The 16,285-nt window shown below is 38.1% G+C and overlaps 1 protein-coding gene across 1 annotated transcript in view; it reads right to left on the reverse strand.

The window, feature by feature from the left end:
* Positions 1-16,285, reverse strand: part of NOX3 (NADPH oxidase 3) — a 169,886-nt gene that overhangs the window by 130,955 nt on the left and 22,646 nt on the right.

Here is a 16,285-nt window from a genome sequence, read left to right on the forward strand (position 1 = left end):
ATAGCGCTATGTTCCTTTTTCATTATATCATCACTTTTTCTTCACCTCCTCTGCTCCATACTGTACTGTCAGTTCTCCTTTCATCCTTTTATGTCATCCTCTCTATCTCTCACTATATATACATCCTGATTTGTCTCCTGCTCAGTAACCTACCTCTTTGTTTCCATCCTTTGTTCCATTTATCTTTATGATAGCTGACATGATAGAATTTGACAAGACTGACATAATCCACAGTGGGATTCATCTTACTATTATAAAAAAAAAAAAAAATCCAAGTGAAAAATGCATTCCCAGAATATTTTAATCTCAATATTTTAAATAGTTTCACTCCAAAGGCGTAAAATTAAAGACTATAAAAGTTCATATGTTAAGTCTTAAGTTACCTTAACAATTAGTACCATAAACAGGTAAGAAGGTGGCATAGTGTCACAGACATGAGTAATTGGTTCGTGTTCAAAATAACCATTTCTTTCAGCACAAACATACAGGATAGTTTAACTTAAATTTCTCAGGTGGTTTTGCTTCTTTGCTGTGCTAATACTTTTCATCCTTCAGTCACAATATAAGAGTTCTGGTCTCACAGCATTTGAATTCTTGTAGCCAGTCTGCCTCTGCCCGTATGCAAAGGTAGGAAATGTCTTACCAGCCTTTAACTGACAAACCAATGGCTTAAATTAAAAGTTTTGGAATTCAGAATTCAGCAGTGCTTCTGAATGAATGGATGGCCTGGTGTAGTATGAACTAAAAGACTTTAATGCCATTGCAAGATATGTGAGATTAATGTATTTTGTTTATAGCTCTTGAGCTTGGGTTTATGAAGCCTTCAAAGGTATGAAGCTTCAGAGCTCTCATGTATGTTTTCTTATGATGGGAGTCTGAAGGAACATGAAGTCTGTGAGAACATTTTGGTAATGCCAATATGTAATTGTCAAACTGCCAAGGCAATGCTAGTAGTTTGGAGCAAAAACATTGAACAGAAGGATCTCAGTCCAAGAAAAGCATTTCAATTAGATATAGAAAGTATGTTTATTTTAATTTTTTGTGCATTAGAGATTGAATTTGGGAAAATCAGTATTTATTGTTATTAACAAAACCATTAATAGCAAAGAAGTAATCTTGCTCTTCTGTCAATAGGCTATCAGATTGCTCTATTTCTACTTGTCCTCTTGATTATCACAGGACCAGAGCTGATCTGAAGCAAAAATAAAAGCTTAAGAAATTAGTTGTTATGAGAGGGCTTTTCTGGGCTCTGAAGGGTACAGAATCATAAATCAGATATTCTAAAAGCTGATCCAGTGCCTACTTGAGGGAAGAGTTTTAAAAATAGTGTTCACCTGAAAAAGTAATAGAGAAATACCTTATTCCACAGTTCAATAAAGCACATGCTGTCTGAAATTGGACACATCATTAATCTTCATCAAATTCCATTGAATCTATTAGTACTCAAGTTCACAGCTATCCATTTTGAGAAATAAAGCTTAACTTTGTGCCAAAGTTCTGTAGTAGTTGTTATCACAAAGCCATTACATCTTCTACTCATCTTACCCAAATATGACAGATATGCCTAAATGTGATAGATATTTTATGATAGATATTAATATTTCTATAAGGAATATTATAATTAAATCAAAACAAAACAATTGTCAGAAGTCCTTAAACACATTTGTCTATAACAGAGAATAAGAATGTAGACTTTGTTTCTTTTCTATTAGAAGCAGCCATTTCATAATCTTTTTTACTAATGCTTTCCAGATTTTATTGTACTTTTTATTAGCCAAGCATCTGATTTCTCACAAATCAATGTGTTCCAATAACAAAAAAAATCATGCTGGCAATACTGAAGAAGTTAAAACAAAAAGATGCTTTTCAACCTCAGTATTATCTCTAGTTTCTGAGAAACTTTCATACAGGCACAACAGACATATCACTCAAAGAGAAAAATGACAGTCAAGAACTTAAAATGGATTCAATAATCTTTCCAGCTCCTGGGCATTATCCAGCACAACTATAAATATAACTATCAAATTAGAATAATTTGATGACAATGACTCTTTTTGTCATTATTATTCCCACAAACTTCTCACCTATTACTCAATTTTCAAAATCCGATCTTTAATCTGAATTTAAGTGTTAAAACAAGTTGCAAACAATGGATAGCTGCTGTAATCCTTCAGCAGAATGGAGGGAGTTGAGTAGGACCAATTAGTCGTCCCTTAGTTCTGTAATTTGTGAGTTTAAGTAAGACCTTTTAACATTATTTGAATATGCCAACCTGATTTTTTTTCCCCCAGTTAAATTGCTAACCAACTTGCTGAATCTCAGAGTGCTCCCGTTTTTCACACAAACCATGCCAGCATATTACAGACAAAACGGCTAAATTGGCCCTGGAGGGGACCATAAGCTGTTTAAAACAAAATTAAATTTTATTTTTTTTAAACATCTCATTTTATGTATGTATGCATGACTTCGAGTGTTGGTATTCTGTAATATAACTACGATTTTATGCTTGCTGAACATTTAGGATGCTCATGAAAATTAGGTGCCTGTTTCTCTTGTTCCTCTGAAGAATGAAATTTCAGTAAGTATCGTTTTAGCCCCTTTTTGCCTGCCTCGTGCTTTCATGCTAACCATTTTCAATCATGGTCTACTACCTTATTTTTTTCCTATTTAATTCTCCTATTTGCATGCATCTTTAGATCATTTCTTGCAATACTCTCTTTTAATCTCCACATTATACTGCATATTTCTCTTCTACTTATCTTCTGCATGATGCCTGTTAGAACACCTTTAACCTTTTTTTTTTTTTGTATCAGCTTCTCCACAAACTGCTTTAATGCACACTCAAAAATTGCAAAGGAAAGCATAATTCCCAGGGAACCGAGGGCAGGTATTTGTGAGAGTTCAGGAAGGACAGGAAAACAAACTCTTCACTTAGGGCCTCCTCTGAAATGCTGCTGCTGATGGAGATTTTCCTTTCTACATCACTCTGCAAGTTTGAGGGAAAGCAGAATCAGCCCCCCTGTCTTAGCTTTAAAGAAGAGCAAGATCAGGTAACACCTCTTATTGAACAAAGACAATAGCACCTGCCAGAATTACACTGCACCACGTCTATGTTTAACTTGGAAACTGCATTTATCTACAGAAATTTTAGGCCAGATAAGCCATGAAACAGGAAACAGTGAAATCAGAAAGGGTAACTAGTAATCTTCTGCTTCCTGCCTAGCATTACAATGTGGAAAATATTGTGTTTGCAGACAGCAAACATGATTTTAACAGCAAGGTAGCAAATAGCCCCTTTCTCTAAAAGTCATCCTAATTTAGCTTTCTGACACTGACAAACAAACGTAGGGTATGCCCTTTTGGATCTTTAAAATAAAAAGGAAGAAAGAATACTTTTCCAAAAAAAATGGAGAATTGGGTGATAGTGTACCGGGTTATTTGACATACAAGAAGACTTTTCCTTTGCTATAATTACGTATTTAAGATACATAATTAGCCAGTTTGTAAACTGATGTCTCAGCTGAAGATCATACTCACTGAATTCATATCCTTGTTTTGATATACAGTTTAAATGAGGACCCTGGTATGTATTCTACTAATTCAAAATGCACACATTTACTTCTCCAGCATTTTATTTTGGAATCAAAGACTGTAAATTCAATGCTCTAACTAAAAATTATTAAAAAAATATATATATACTGGACTACAAAGCTTATGTGAATCAGCTTACCTGGCACAAGGGATTAATTTTGCCACACTAGAACAGAAAAAAAACCTTATACTTATTGATAAGTTAGAAAACAGACATAAAAATATTCATTGACAAGTACAAAAAGAAAGGAAGAAAGGAAGAAAGCAAGAAAGGGAGAAAGGGAGAAAGAGAGAAAAAAAGAAAGAAAGAGAGAAAGAGAGGAAGAAAGAAAGAAAGAAAGAGAGAGAGAAAGAAAGAGAGAAAGAGAGAAAGAGAGAAAGAAAGAAAGAAAGAAAGAAAGAAAGAAAGAAAGAAAGAAAGAAAGAAAGAAAGAAAGAAAGAAAGAAAGAAAGAAAGAGAGAGAAAGAAAGAAAGAAAGAAAGAAAGAAAGAAAGAAAGAAAGAAAGAAAGAAAGAAAGAAAGAGAGAGAGAGAGAGAGAGAAAGGAAGAAAGGAAGAAAGGAAGAAAGGAAGAAAGTAAGAAAGGAAGAAAGGAAGAAAGGAAGAAAGAAAGAAAGAAAGAAAGAAAGAAAGAAAGAAAGAAAGAAAGAAAGAAAGAAAGAAAGAAAGAAAGAGAGAAAGAAAGAAAGAAAGAAAGAAAGAAAGAAAGAAAGAAAGAAAGAAAGAAAGAAAGAAAGAAAGAAAGAAAGAAAGAAAGAAAGAAAGAAAGAAAGAAAGAAAGAAAGAAAGAAAGAAAGAAGAAAGAAAGAGAAAGAAAGAAAGAAAGAAATAAAGAAAGAGAGAAAGAAAGAAGAAAGAAAGAAAGAAAGAAAGAAAGAAAGAAAGAAAGAAAGAAAGAAAGAAAGAAAGGAAGAAAGGAAGAAAGGAAGAAAGGAAGAAAGGAAGAAAGGAAGAAAGGAAGAAAGGAAGAAAGGAAGAAAGGAAGAAAGGAAGAAAGGAAGAAAGGAAGAAAGGAAGAAAGGAAGAAAGGAAGAAAGGAAGAAAGGAAGAAAGGAAGAAAGGAAGAAAGGAAGAAAGGAAGAAAGAAAGGAAGAAAGGAAGAAAGGAAGAAAGGAAGAAAGGAAGAAAGGAAGAAAGGAAGAAAGGAAGCAAGGAAGAAAGGAAGAAAGGAAGAAAGGAAGAAAGGAAGAAAGGAAGAAAGGAAGAAAGGAAGAAAGGAAGAAAGGAAGAAAGGAAGAAAGGAAGAAAGAAAGAAACCCAAACAGAATTACACTGCATGTAAAATTTGTTCACAAATTCTTTCCATATTGCCACTTTCTAATGAAAAGGTTAAATTCAGCTTTTTCTAGATGGAATATTTTTCTGTATGAAGTTCCATCATAACTGCAGTACAGGAGCAACTCATGACATTATAATGAGAGTAAGGTTTTTACTCTCCATAAAGCCTGGCTTTTTATTGAAGGTGAGTAAGGACAATTTGGAGGCTGGCGCATCATCCCAGCAATAAAATTAATATGATAATTGCAGTAGTTCTTTTGGATCAGAACCTCCAGTGACAGAAATGCTCACTGGTCCAGTAACTCCATGGTATCAGTCAAATTCATAGCAAAGATCAATAGCAGAAATATGGGTGTCACTGCACAACTACTGATCATTAGAAAACTTTGCAAACAGTATTAAGCTACATCTCAGACCACGCACTAAGTTATGCATTATACCAAATTATACATTAGTAAGATGAAGCAGAGAGTCTGTGAGGTGTGAGGAGGGATTTGATCTGTGGTATAACTAAAACTAGAAATAACATCTTCTGAATCCTCATCATGAAATTTGTCCTTCCAGTGACTCTTCTGACTTGTTGAAAAAGATCAACCTAGACTCTGAATGAAACTGTCAGCAAGATGAGCATTCTTCTCTACTGAAGCACTTAAGGGAGATTTGTTAAGATGAAGAGCAGCAACTAACATTGCAAAGTGAGGAATTTTTTCATTGAGAACTCTATATCTATTATCCTTAGTTCCTGAATAAGGGGATTACCTCAAAGAATTAAAAGGATGCAGAAGGGGCTGAGAAGACTGGGTGATGAGTGCTGGATAGTTGCAGTAGTTACTGAAGGGACAAAAAATCCATAAATGACACATCAGCATAGAAATATGACACCCTGTCCCCCTTGCCCACCCACCCCGGCCCCCCCCCCCCCCCGACTGCCACCTGCATTAGATTAGAATTGCCTTTGTGTCTCGGCAATTAAATGAACATCTAGATAGTAGTGATCTCATCCTAAGAAACAGTTTTTTCACCTTACTCAGGAATATTTTTGAAGCAATGTCATTATTTAAAACTAATTAAAAAGAGTTTTGAACTAAAGCACATAAAAAGCTCAGATTCTTATTTACCAAAACACCAGCAGTTTAGCATTCTAAATCCCAGTTTTCTTCAAAAAGAAGTTTCAGTAAAAAAATCATGGTTTACACTCACTATTCTGCCTAAACAATTCCTTTTATGAGTTTTATATTGCCCAGTACCCTGTTTTGCATAACTATATTGATATGTATTGCAACATATGCGTATTTCAAAGTACCTAAGCATCTCTCAAATGTATCATAAAACCTCAACTTCCTTCACCTAGTCCTCATCTATACAGATAAACATCACCAAATGTCAGTACTGAGATCAGTTGATTGAACAGTAGCTGGAAAGGACATATATTAAAACAAAATTGCACACAAAATGCACCAGCAAAAGATTCTTCCAAGTAGGTTCATTACTGGTTAGAATTACGACTAATAATGTCATAAAAACATTAAGGTTTGTAGGTCTTCTATCTCACTACTTGGCAGGGTACGAAGATGCTCAGTCTTACCTCCAATAAATTCACTCTCTCACTGCTTTTATCACAGAGGTGTTTCACTGCTTTCAGATCACCTCCCCATCCAGTTTCTACATAACCTGTGAACCAAACCAGCATTGTGCAGGCTGGCTGAAAATCAAGACCTTCATACCCCACATGTGTGCACAATAGACACCTCATTGCATTAACAAGATTAAATTTCAGGAGTCACTTGAGAGGCATCACACACCACAGTGTCAGTAGATTCTGATCTTTTGTGGCTGAGAAGCCAATAACTCTTTCTTTACTTCTCTACCACCCCAGGAGGCATGCTTAGAGAGGGCAGCGGATGCATACCTAGACAGCGACTTAGACAGTAAATCAGGAGAATGGGCTTCTCAGCCTACCTGTGGCCAGCATGTCAGATTTGCACTATCTTTATCCATCTGGCCATCTTTCAGACACTCATGGTGTGTTGCTATGGACAAGCATGTGAGAAAGCATTTTAAATTAGGTCAATGTAGAGTGAACTATGAAGCCACTTCTACACTATGCATGTAAAGTGAACACCTCCCTCAGCAACAATAGAGATGGAGTTACATGAGTAGCCTAACTTTTGCCTCCTTAACACACTCTGGAACAGCTCTGTCACATATTTTCTTCCCCTCTCAGAGACATTGAAGTATTCTCAGTGAAGACCATTTATAATGGAAACTTAGCAACAGCAGAGCCCAGAGTTGATTGCGTCCGGCAAGATGCTGTGTTTTAGCAACAGAAATGTAGGACTAGTTCAGGTTCACATGCATGAGTGTCAGGCAGCCTGGATGTCCTTCTGGGAGCCTCAGCATTAATATCAAATCATAGAACAGAGGGATTTTTGTACAAATTCCCTTTGTTGGTTGCTCATTACTACACTAAATCTCTGACAGAGCATGTAGCAGACCAGGACCAGCAAAAATCCCCTAAAATGTTGTATTTCAGTTCTACGATAGAGTTAAATCTTGACAGAGTGTTCATGCTGAGCTGTTAAACAATTTTACAAATCAACAAAGTACAGGAATTGTCAGAGTCATTTATTAAGGCTGGAAACAGAAACTCATGGGTCCATTTTTCATTCACTGATCATTCTTTTATGGCCTTCTCCACCACCACTCCCAACTCCCTTAGGATATATGTGTGCTTTCTTAGAATCTTTCTTTTTGCTGTTGTGCAAGTAACCCAATATTTTACACACTTACTAATGATTACTATTAATGTACTTCATTAAATGGTAGACTTACTACATATCTTAAGGGATTTCCAGTTTTCTTTTTGCAAATAGCTTATTTTTCATTGCTGAGTTTTAGGGTATGAGGAATAGGTTGGTTCAGAGACCAGAAGATCTTTATCCTTTGACAGTGTAGCAAATCCTTTATTCTCAAATTAGGTATGTTTTTCCTAATGCTTCCACCTGCTGCTCCATAACATGCTGGATAGTTGTGAGGAGCATCTTCACTTCAAACATTATTCTTTTGGCCTGTTTTAGTGTAGCAAATAACTTGTAGTTTCCCTAAACTTTTCAGTGAACTTCAACGTGAAAAATGCTCAGGCATACCTTATCTAGCACTGAATCGTGCAGGTCTGATCAGCATTTGTAGCAGAACTTTGTCAGCAACTGATCCACTGACCTTTCAGGGGTCTGAGAAACATTGTGAAATATCACTGGTGTGATAACTCCATGCATACCATATCAACAGAAAGTGAGAAAATCAGCAAAGCTTGTGTGAACTAAGCTGAATTTTTCACAGCTCAAACAACCCATGTTTCTCTTCAATGTTTTAAGAACTTCTCACCTCTTTAGTAAAAGAAAGGCTCAAAATGGAGGAAATTGAATTCCCTCTCATTCTATCTTGAGATTTTTACACCTATGTGCTCTGCCAGAGCATTTTTGCACTAAGATATAATTCTGAAGTTTCTAACACTCTCTGCCCACATCATACCTCTGCCTACGCTTCCATCTTGTTTTCTCTTCACAGTCAACATAGTAGATCAAACAAGCAATCATTTTATCTGGAATTGTCTGAGAAAATACCCATTTTTCTCATTAGGCATCACTGTGATATTTATTTACATGAGTGCGAGTGTGTGTGTACTACATATGTGTGTATGTCTTGCATATGCTTGTGCTTATGTGTCATTGTACACGCTTGTGCATGCTCTTCGCCATCTCCCTGAAATAATCAGCATTTCCATTGCACAGTTCAGTGTCTCAGAAATATGTTAATATTGACCTCCTGATATAGCAAGTCAACTACCATTCCTGCTTTCAATTGTTTGTTTCTCTCTCACCGTGCATCTAAGGGAAGAACAGCTAGAAAGAAAACAGATGAAAATGGGGTAGATGAGCCTTACTACTTAAAGGCTAGCAATCTCTTAACTCACAAGTATCTAATTAAAAACTCAAAAGTTTTTTTTTATTAGTTTATTTATAACCAGCTGATACCTGTTTCTACACCAAAAAAAAGAAGGATCTGTAGTTCTTCTCAGCTGTTTTCAGTGACAGTGATCTTAGTCTGTGAGGATCCCCCATTCCCATCCACAATGGGATTCATCTGGGATGCACCTTCTCAGCACTAAAACCTCTGGGGCTGAAATGAGGACAGGAGCAGAGCTGGAAAGAGGGAAGACAGGCAACATCTTTTCTCCTGCCATATGTTAGGAGCCAAACTGAGAGGAGATTCAGAAAATCAGAGGAAGCAAACAAAGCTTACTAGAGCCCTACCCTCAGATAGTAACTGGAAATGAGACAACACAGATTTAGTGCCACACATAACCCATTTTGCATGGCATGTCTGTAAAGGGTCGAAGGACAATTGCCAGCATCTATTAATTTTAGAACAACCAAATGATCTGTAGCTATCCTATTCTGCTTTTGGCTTTGGCCTCTGTAATCTTTATCTGTCTCTTCCCTGCTATGTATTGTATATTGTTGAGACTTAACTAAATCTCTGGGCTACTTGAGAGAGGATGACACGCGTTGGTCACTGGCTTGTGGAAAATGAAAAATGCCAGGGCAGTGATGCTCACATACTGACAAAGATCTCTGGGCAGCACTGGGCAACAGAAGTCCAGCTCAGTTTCAGCAATATTAATTGGTTGTTGTTAATTTCACAATGAACAGCAGAGGATAGTGGGAAAGGATTGAAACACCTTCCTAAAAATAAAATTGAAATAAAAATGGGGATGTTTTCAAAATAATGGCAAATGGTACAATAAGACCGAAGATTAACTTGTCCCAGAATGTTTTTTTCCTTCTCATTTTCCTCCATTAATTTTAATAGTAACTCCCTATTTAGCATTGAACATAGAACTGTAAGAATATGAAATTATCTTCCTCTGTTTCAGTGTCTGACAGACAAGTTTTACTGTTACAATGAAAGTTGTTTCATGCTTTCCAGTCTCAAAAAATAGGCAAATGCCCCTTCCATATCTGAGCTGCATGGGACAACCCATCTGCCTGGCTGTATGAACACCAGTTCCTCTCTGACACTCTTCCCTTATTGCCTTGTGAGGTTGTTCTGGGCTCTTCCCGGGCTCCTCACAGAATTCATTTTAATAATGCACTGCTGGGATGGATGTTTTATTTGTCTTTTTATGCCAGGCAGCTTGTTTCTATGTAAATAATTTTTTTGTGATGTTTCTTCTCTGCTCATTTTCAGTCCTTCAGGCTTTATAAGAAGCTAGATACTTTGGATTTATCCAGGTCAGTATTTAGTCATCCTGTTCCTCATCTGGAGAAGTATGAGTCTCAAAGCTGATGAGTAAGAATATAACAGAGAAGTAACTTCCTGGAGTCTAAGGTACAGGAGAGGTCAAGAACTGCAGACTCAAGGGTTGTGCCCTGGGGAGCTATCTGAGAGGTCTTAGTTCTCACCAACAGCGTCACAGACTGTAGAGCCCAGACTCCAAATGTATTGTCTTCTGGCCTGCTGTGGCACTGTAGTCTCCTTTCAATACCAGCAGGACTCAGAGCATCTAAAATGAACCCTTGTATCCTGTGGTACATAGCAGTTATGATCTACCTCTTTATTGCATCCTAAGTGAAGTTCCCTATAAAGAAATATTGATTGAAGTAAAAACTCATAAGGATCAATGTTTTATGTTCCAGCTGTGTTTTATATTACAATAACAGCTCTTTGGAGAGTTGGTGCTGAGTGAGAGCAAAGTGATACCAGTAATTCCCCTTCTCTTGGATCATCCTATACCGAATTCTTCATGGTTCTCACCATTGACTCATGAGTAAAAAATAGCTACTGTGCTCTCAGGGGATACTGAAAAAAAACAAAAAGAGAAGGGGGAGGTAGGGTGGTGGAATATGAAAAGGAAATCCACTCCAAAGAACAAATGCTCCAGGATTCAGTGCCAGGGTGTGCTGAGTGAGACAGTGCCAGGCTCTCCCCAGGCACTCAAATGCAAAGTTCAGCAGCTGGTATTTAAAACACTAATGACCTGACTCATGGTTGTGTGGTAGAAGTTGCAGAGGTGTATGTGGAGAACCCAAAATTCCATTGCTTTGAGCATGACATGCTTCAAAAGAGAGAATCTTTGCTATACCTCCATAGGGGTTTTTATAATAGGCACAACTTCCCCCATTGTAGGTGAGTACAGAGCTAGTAGGGTTGTTTACAAAGGGATATGATTTGTATGTCTTCACTATTAAATATCATCTGTATAAAAAGCATACGGTCTTTGCTACCCAGGGAATAAGAGGGTTTCTTTCCCTTCATCAAGAAACGGTTTTCTTCGGAAAATCTTAGTCTCCTTTCCCAAGGACCTCTCCCAGCCTCCGTCCCTGCTCATTCCCTCCCAGACACTTGTCCTTCCCTGAGGTCTCCTTCTCCATGCTCCTTGCTCAGACCAGTTCCCCCTGCCCCAGACAGTGCTTTTCATCCTCACCCATTTCCCAGTGAATGTCCCAGTGCGAGCCCTCCCCATCTTCTTACATGCTGTGCAGGCACACCTTGCACTGCCCTGCACTGCACTGCCCTGCATGCACTGCACTTCCCAGATTTTCCTTTGGCTAGCTGTATTTCTGATGATCACACCAAGTGTCTTCATTATCATCTGTCATGTACAGGTAACCTCACAACCTAATTTGGGCCAAGACACACCATGAAGGTGACCAGGCACAGAAGGGTTAAAGAAAAACTCCGTAAGCCTGGTGAAGCAAGTCCAGCTCCTTAAAGGATCTTGGAGTCTTAAAGGAGTGACGCTTCAGATCAGGAGTGATGGAAGGACTGTGGTCTGCTGTATACATTCGGTAGAGATGATTTGACTCTGACACTGAATACATTCACAAAACCACAATTTAAACACATTTTTTATATGTGTCAAGGACTACTGCTTGAGAGAGCTTCAAAACTGCGAAAAAGCAGGACTATTTTTATGTAAAACCATTGCTACCCAGTCAGAAAATGCTTTTGTATTCATATAAAGTATTTATTAGGTGTGAGGTTTTATAAATTGTGTAGTCCTCAAGCCTTAAAAAAAAATAAAATAACAAAACAACAAGAAGCAGGTTACTTTGAATGCATTACCGGAATATTTCACATAAAAGGAAACAGAAGATGTATAAATGTAAACAGGCTAATTGTATGCAGATATAAATTATTCATGTTGGTCTTATGAAAAAGCATCCCTGATTTGCAGAGGTCTTACTCAGCAGCTTTGTGTCTTGTCTAAGGGGATATTAATATGGCTGTGATGTGCAGATTTTAAAGCAAAACTTTGAATTCTGCCGAAGAAAAATATAGCCCAACTGTGATAAGACTTCACTGTTGGGAACAGGAGGGTTTTTTTTATTATTATTTTTTTTATTTATTTATTTATTTTTTATTTTATTTTATTTTATTTTATTTTATTTTATTTTATTTTATGACTGTTCTGCTCATTAGGACTGTTAACATGTGTATGACTGCCCAGTGCCAAGTAAAAGACTGCGTTAAGACTTAACGTTTGCAAAGGGATTAGGGTTATTTTGATGTTTCTTAGCAAGGATATGTAAAATATTCTCAAAGTCACAAACCTTTTCATGGTTAAGCATTTCTGATTTGTCCCAGACATAAGCTGCCTGGCTTGCCGAGGTGCAGAGCAGCTGTGGCTCCCACCAGCCCCCCCAGGGACTGTGTGGGGCCAGCAACTGTGAGAAGCAAGGCTAACTGGAACAAATTCTAGAAGTGGTTGCAATGGGTCCCAGACAAAGCCATGTCACTCGCTGCCTTCTCCCCCCAGTCCTGCAGAGTCCATCTCCTCCAAATAATAGCAGCAGCATATCTGAACTCAAGTTGCAAAATTCATAGTGAGGGATCCTTCCTAGCAGGGATAGGATTATGTATCCCTTGGATACCCCCTGTGTGCATGACTCACATCCATGTTTCCTGTCTTTCGGGCATGGATCAGTGAAATGATTTTCAGAGTGGAAGTGCAGGCAAGAAGGTTAATGGAAATAAGTCTGTGGAAACACAAAGTAACACAGCTGAGGTGTAACCAAAACTCAAGGAGCTCACTGCAGTCAAGTCAGGGCAACCTGGTAATCTTCATCCTAAATTTTTGAAAGAACTGATACATGTAATCAAAAGGCCTAGAGCTATGAGTTTTAATGGATCTATTAAACCATGGGTGATACTTTATGATTAGGGTACAGTAAGTGTGGAGGGAGAAAAAAATGCCAATCCAGGCAATGACAGCCCCATCCATTTGCTCATTCCTGCTTGGGATATGTCTGTTAAATAAAAGATACAAGGGTCCTTCAGTGTTAAGTGACAGAACAAACATATCAAGACAAGGTATAAACACAATCAAAGGAATTCTTTCTTTGGGAAAAAAAAAAAAGTTACAAAACAAAATACATTCTTTATTACCAGTTCTGGCAAAATAGATACACAGTGAATGGTTCAGTAGTAAGGCATCAACAGCTTCTGACACAGCTTCTGACAGTGTGCTGTGGTACACAACTCCATTAAGAGGAGCTACTGTACCTAGATATCCCAGCCATGCAGACATCTGATGCTGCTGTTTTGGAAAGCTGTGGTAAAAAAAAGAAAACAGAAAGCTATTTCTGACTCATTGTCTGTTGCTTCTTCTGCTACATTGTGTGATGGAGCAAGAGGCACAGCTTGCATATTCACCTGCCATGATAAATTACATCAATTTCAGTCCCTCAAGATGGAGCTACTGGTGCAGAGAGCCACTAAACACTACCAGTTGCTTTATGACACTACAGACATAAGACAGAAAAAGGCACACTGTGAAATATAACCCTGTATCCTGGAACAGGCTGGACACAAAGTGGGAGGGAAAGCGGGATATTTCCTTCACTCATATATTGTAAATACATCCTCATCATGATGTGTCCTTTGCTTAGAATCTGTGCTCTATTAGATCAAATTAGAACAAGCCTTAAAGGCAGCTATTGCCATCTCTGACCCCATCAGCTTTTCTGTCTCCAGCAATGGCCAGTACCAGCTGCTCTAAAAGAGAATGAAAAAAGCCTACAGCCAGCAGCTATTCAATAACAGGCCCTTAGGGGAAATTTCTTCCCAAGCCTCATTAAATGTTGGCTTCATTCTTAAATTCCTCCTAAACTTCCCAGATTCTATTCTGGCCTCTTCATCTGGTGTCTGAAATGTTGACTGGGGTTTCCAGTGAGGGTTTTCCTTGGCTGGCCCCAGCTCCTTCAGTACCCACACTCACAGCCGCCTCTAGCAGGGAGCAGAGGCTGTGCTCCTCACTGGATCTGAGTGATGGGTAGGGACAGTCACCACAGTGCGGTTCACAGCTCCTCTGCTTAAATGTAAACAAGAGAGGTTTTCCCTTACCTGGTTCCTCCTGACTGCTGTCAGCATTTTTCTCTTTTTCTTTGGGTTGAAATTTTTTCCTTGGAGTTTGGGGGTGGAGGAGAAGGGGAGCATTTTCAAAGTCCTCCTCGGATCCTATCTAAAACACTGTTGTGTAACAGAGAGAGTGAGTACCTGTCAGCAGACGTTAGTATATTGTATATTTCACAGCAGAGTGCACCTGGACATTCAGGAGCCAGGAATGGCACGCAGGTATAGGGTGGACCATAAATTGTTAGTGAATTAAGGCCCTAAGGGTTGTTTAAATATCGCAGTAATCATCTTGTCAGGCAAAGTCCCACATTCTACTAAGATTAATCTGACATTCATCAGGAATGATACAATAGAAGGTTATTTAATTTGGATCACACTGGACTGGAAAACTGGCAGGAGGACAGAAATGACCCAAATTGGAAACATGCTGCAGAAAGTGAGAGAGTCAAGAAAAGCAAGCATAAAAAGTGTGTATGTGTTCATTGGACACAGATACATTAATTACAATGTACGCATACATGCATAAACTTGAATGTGTGCACATAAACATACAGGACAGCGGAGCGTTCAGTACTGGTCTAACTTTGTTTCTGTATCAACTCCTTGGATTCCGCTTCAGACTCAAATGAGAGTAGAGTGGCACTACTGGCAACAGCTTTTGGAACACCTCTCCCAGTATCTCCTTCCCAGTTTTTTCTTTCCTCCCTCACATTACTGAAAAGGGAAACATCTCCAAATGTTTCACATATAGCCGAGAGTAAACACTGGTCCATTAGGTGAATTACTGTCAGGACAGTAATTGGTAGCATATTTTAATTCATTGAACATTTAAGTAGTGCAAGAAATGTATCTGCTCTTTTGTCAACTTCACTTTTAAATACTCTCTACGTCTTTCCCAACTGCTACAGAGATTTTTCATATTGCTGTAATCTTCCTATACATTCAAAACAACGACACATCTGGTAACAGCTGGATATACATTAATGTCCTTCCATCCTGGGAAAATACAAAACAAAAACACATTCCCTTGGACCATTGCTATCTTTTTACTGAATAAGTTACTTGGCTTATTAAACTTGTCAAACAGCAAATACAAATAAAATGATGGTTTATCTTGCTCATTATTCAGCTGCTGCACACGGGTGTGGGTAAGCACATGACTGAAACATTCATCACTATTCACTAGGTGGCTTGTACTTTGCTTTCCCTTTTTGCTTCAACATTACCACAGAATGTAATGGTGTGCGATGTGATGTGTGATGCGATGTGACCCCCTGTGCACCCCACCCCGTACGAAGAAGCGGGAGTTCTTTAGAGAAGACAACTTCAAAATAAAATGTAAAATATTAATTGTGCAGAAGTCAAATGGGCATATTTGCAAAGGGTTTCAAATTCTCAAATTCCCTAACGGTTATCTGCTGTATTTGTAAGCTAGCAAACAATGAAGATTATTTAGGGCTTTGAATACCAGCACTGAGTATAATCAATGTGAATCAGATGCACATTACCAAATTGAAGACATTTTATATATGCATTGTGTTGGATCATGAGCCAGATTTGTGTAAACTGAAATTCTGGAATACAAAACCATTTGCAGCCACACCAGTATAATTATGTTACATATCAAACAGCAATACAATGCAGCAAACTATCATATTGAGGGACTTTTGCTGCTTTCAGGACATCTACAAAGCCAGGTTTATATGGCACATTACTGCCAATTCATCTATACCCATCTGAGTAAATCGGTTGGCAGAGAGGGGCCATTTAGATTACCACTAATGGCTCTATTATGGAAAGAAGCTGCAAGCGTTAGCTATTTTACATATGGACAAAAGAGAATTTAATTGATGGCCCATCACCCAGCAGGCAGACAGAAATGATGATTTTCACCTTAATGCCAGGCATTAATATTCACAGGGCTGTGGAAGAGAGGTTCATCCAGTCTCACTCTGCTTATGGGTCATTTTAAGCATAACTTGAGAAAAGCAGCACA

The sequence above is a fragment of the Pezoporus occidentalis genome, unplaced genomic scaffold (assembly GCF_034315485.1).
Source record: "Pezoporus occidentalis ecotype Australia unplaced genomic scaffold, CSIRO_AGI_Poc_V1 ctg67, whole genome shotgun sequence".
Classification (NCBI taxonomy): Eukaryota; Metazoa; Chordata; class Aves; order Psittaciformes; family Psittacidae; genus Pezoporus; species Pezoporus occidentalis.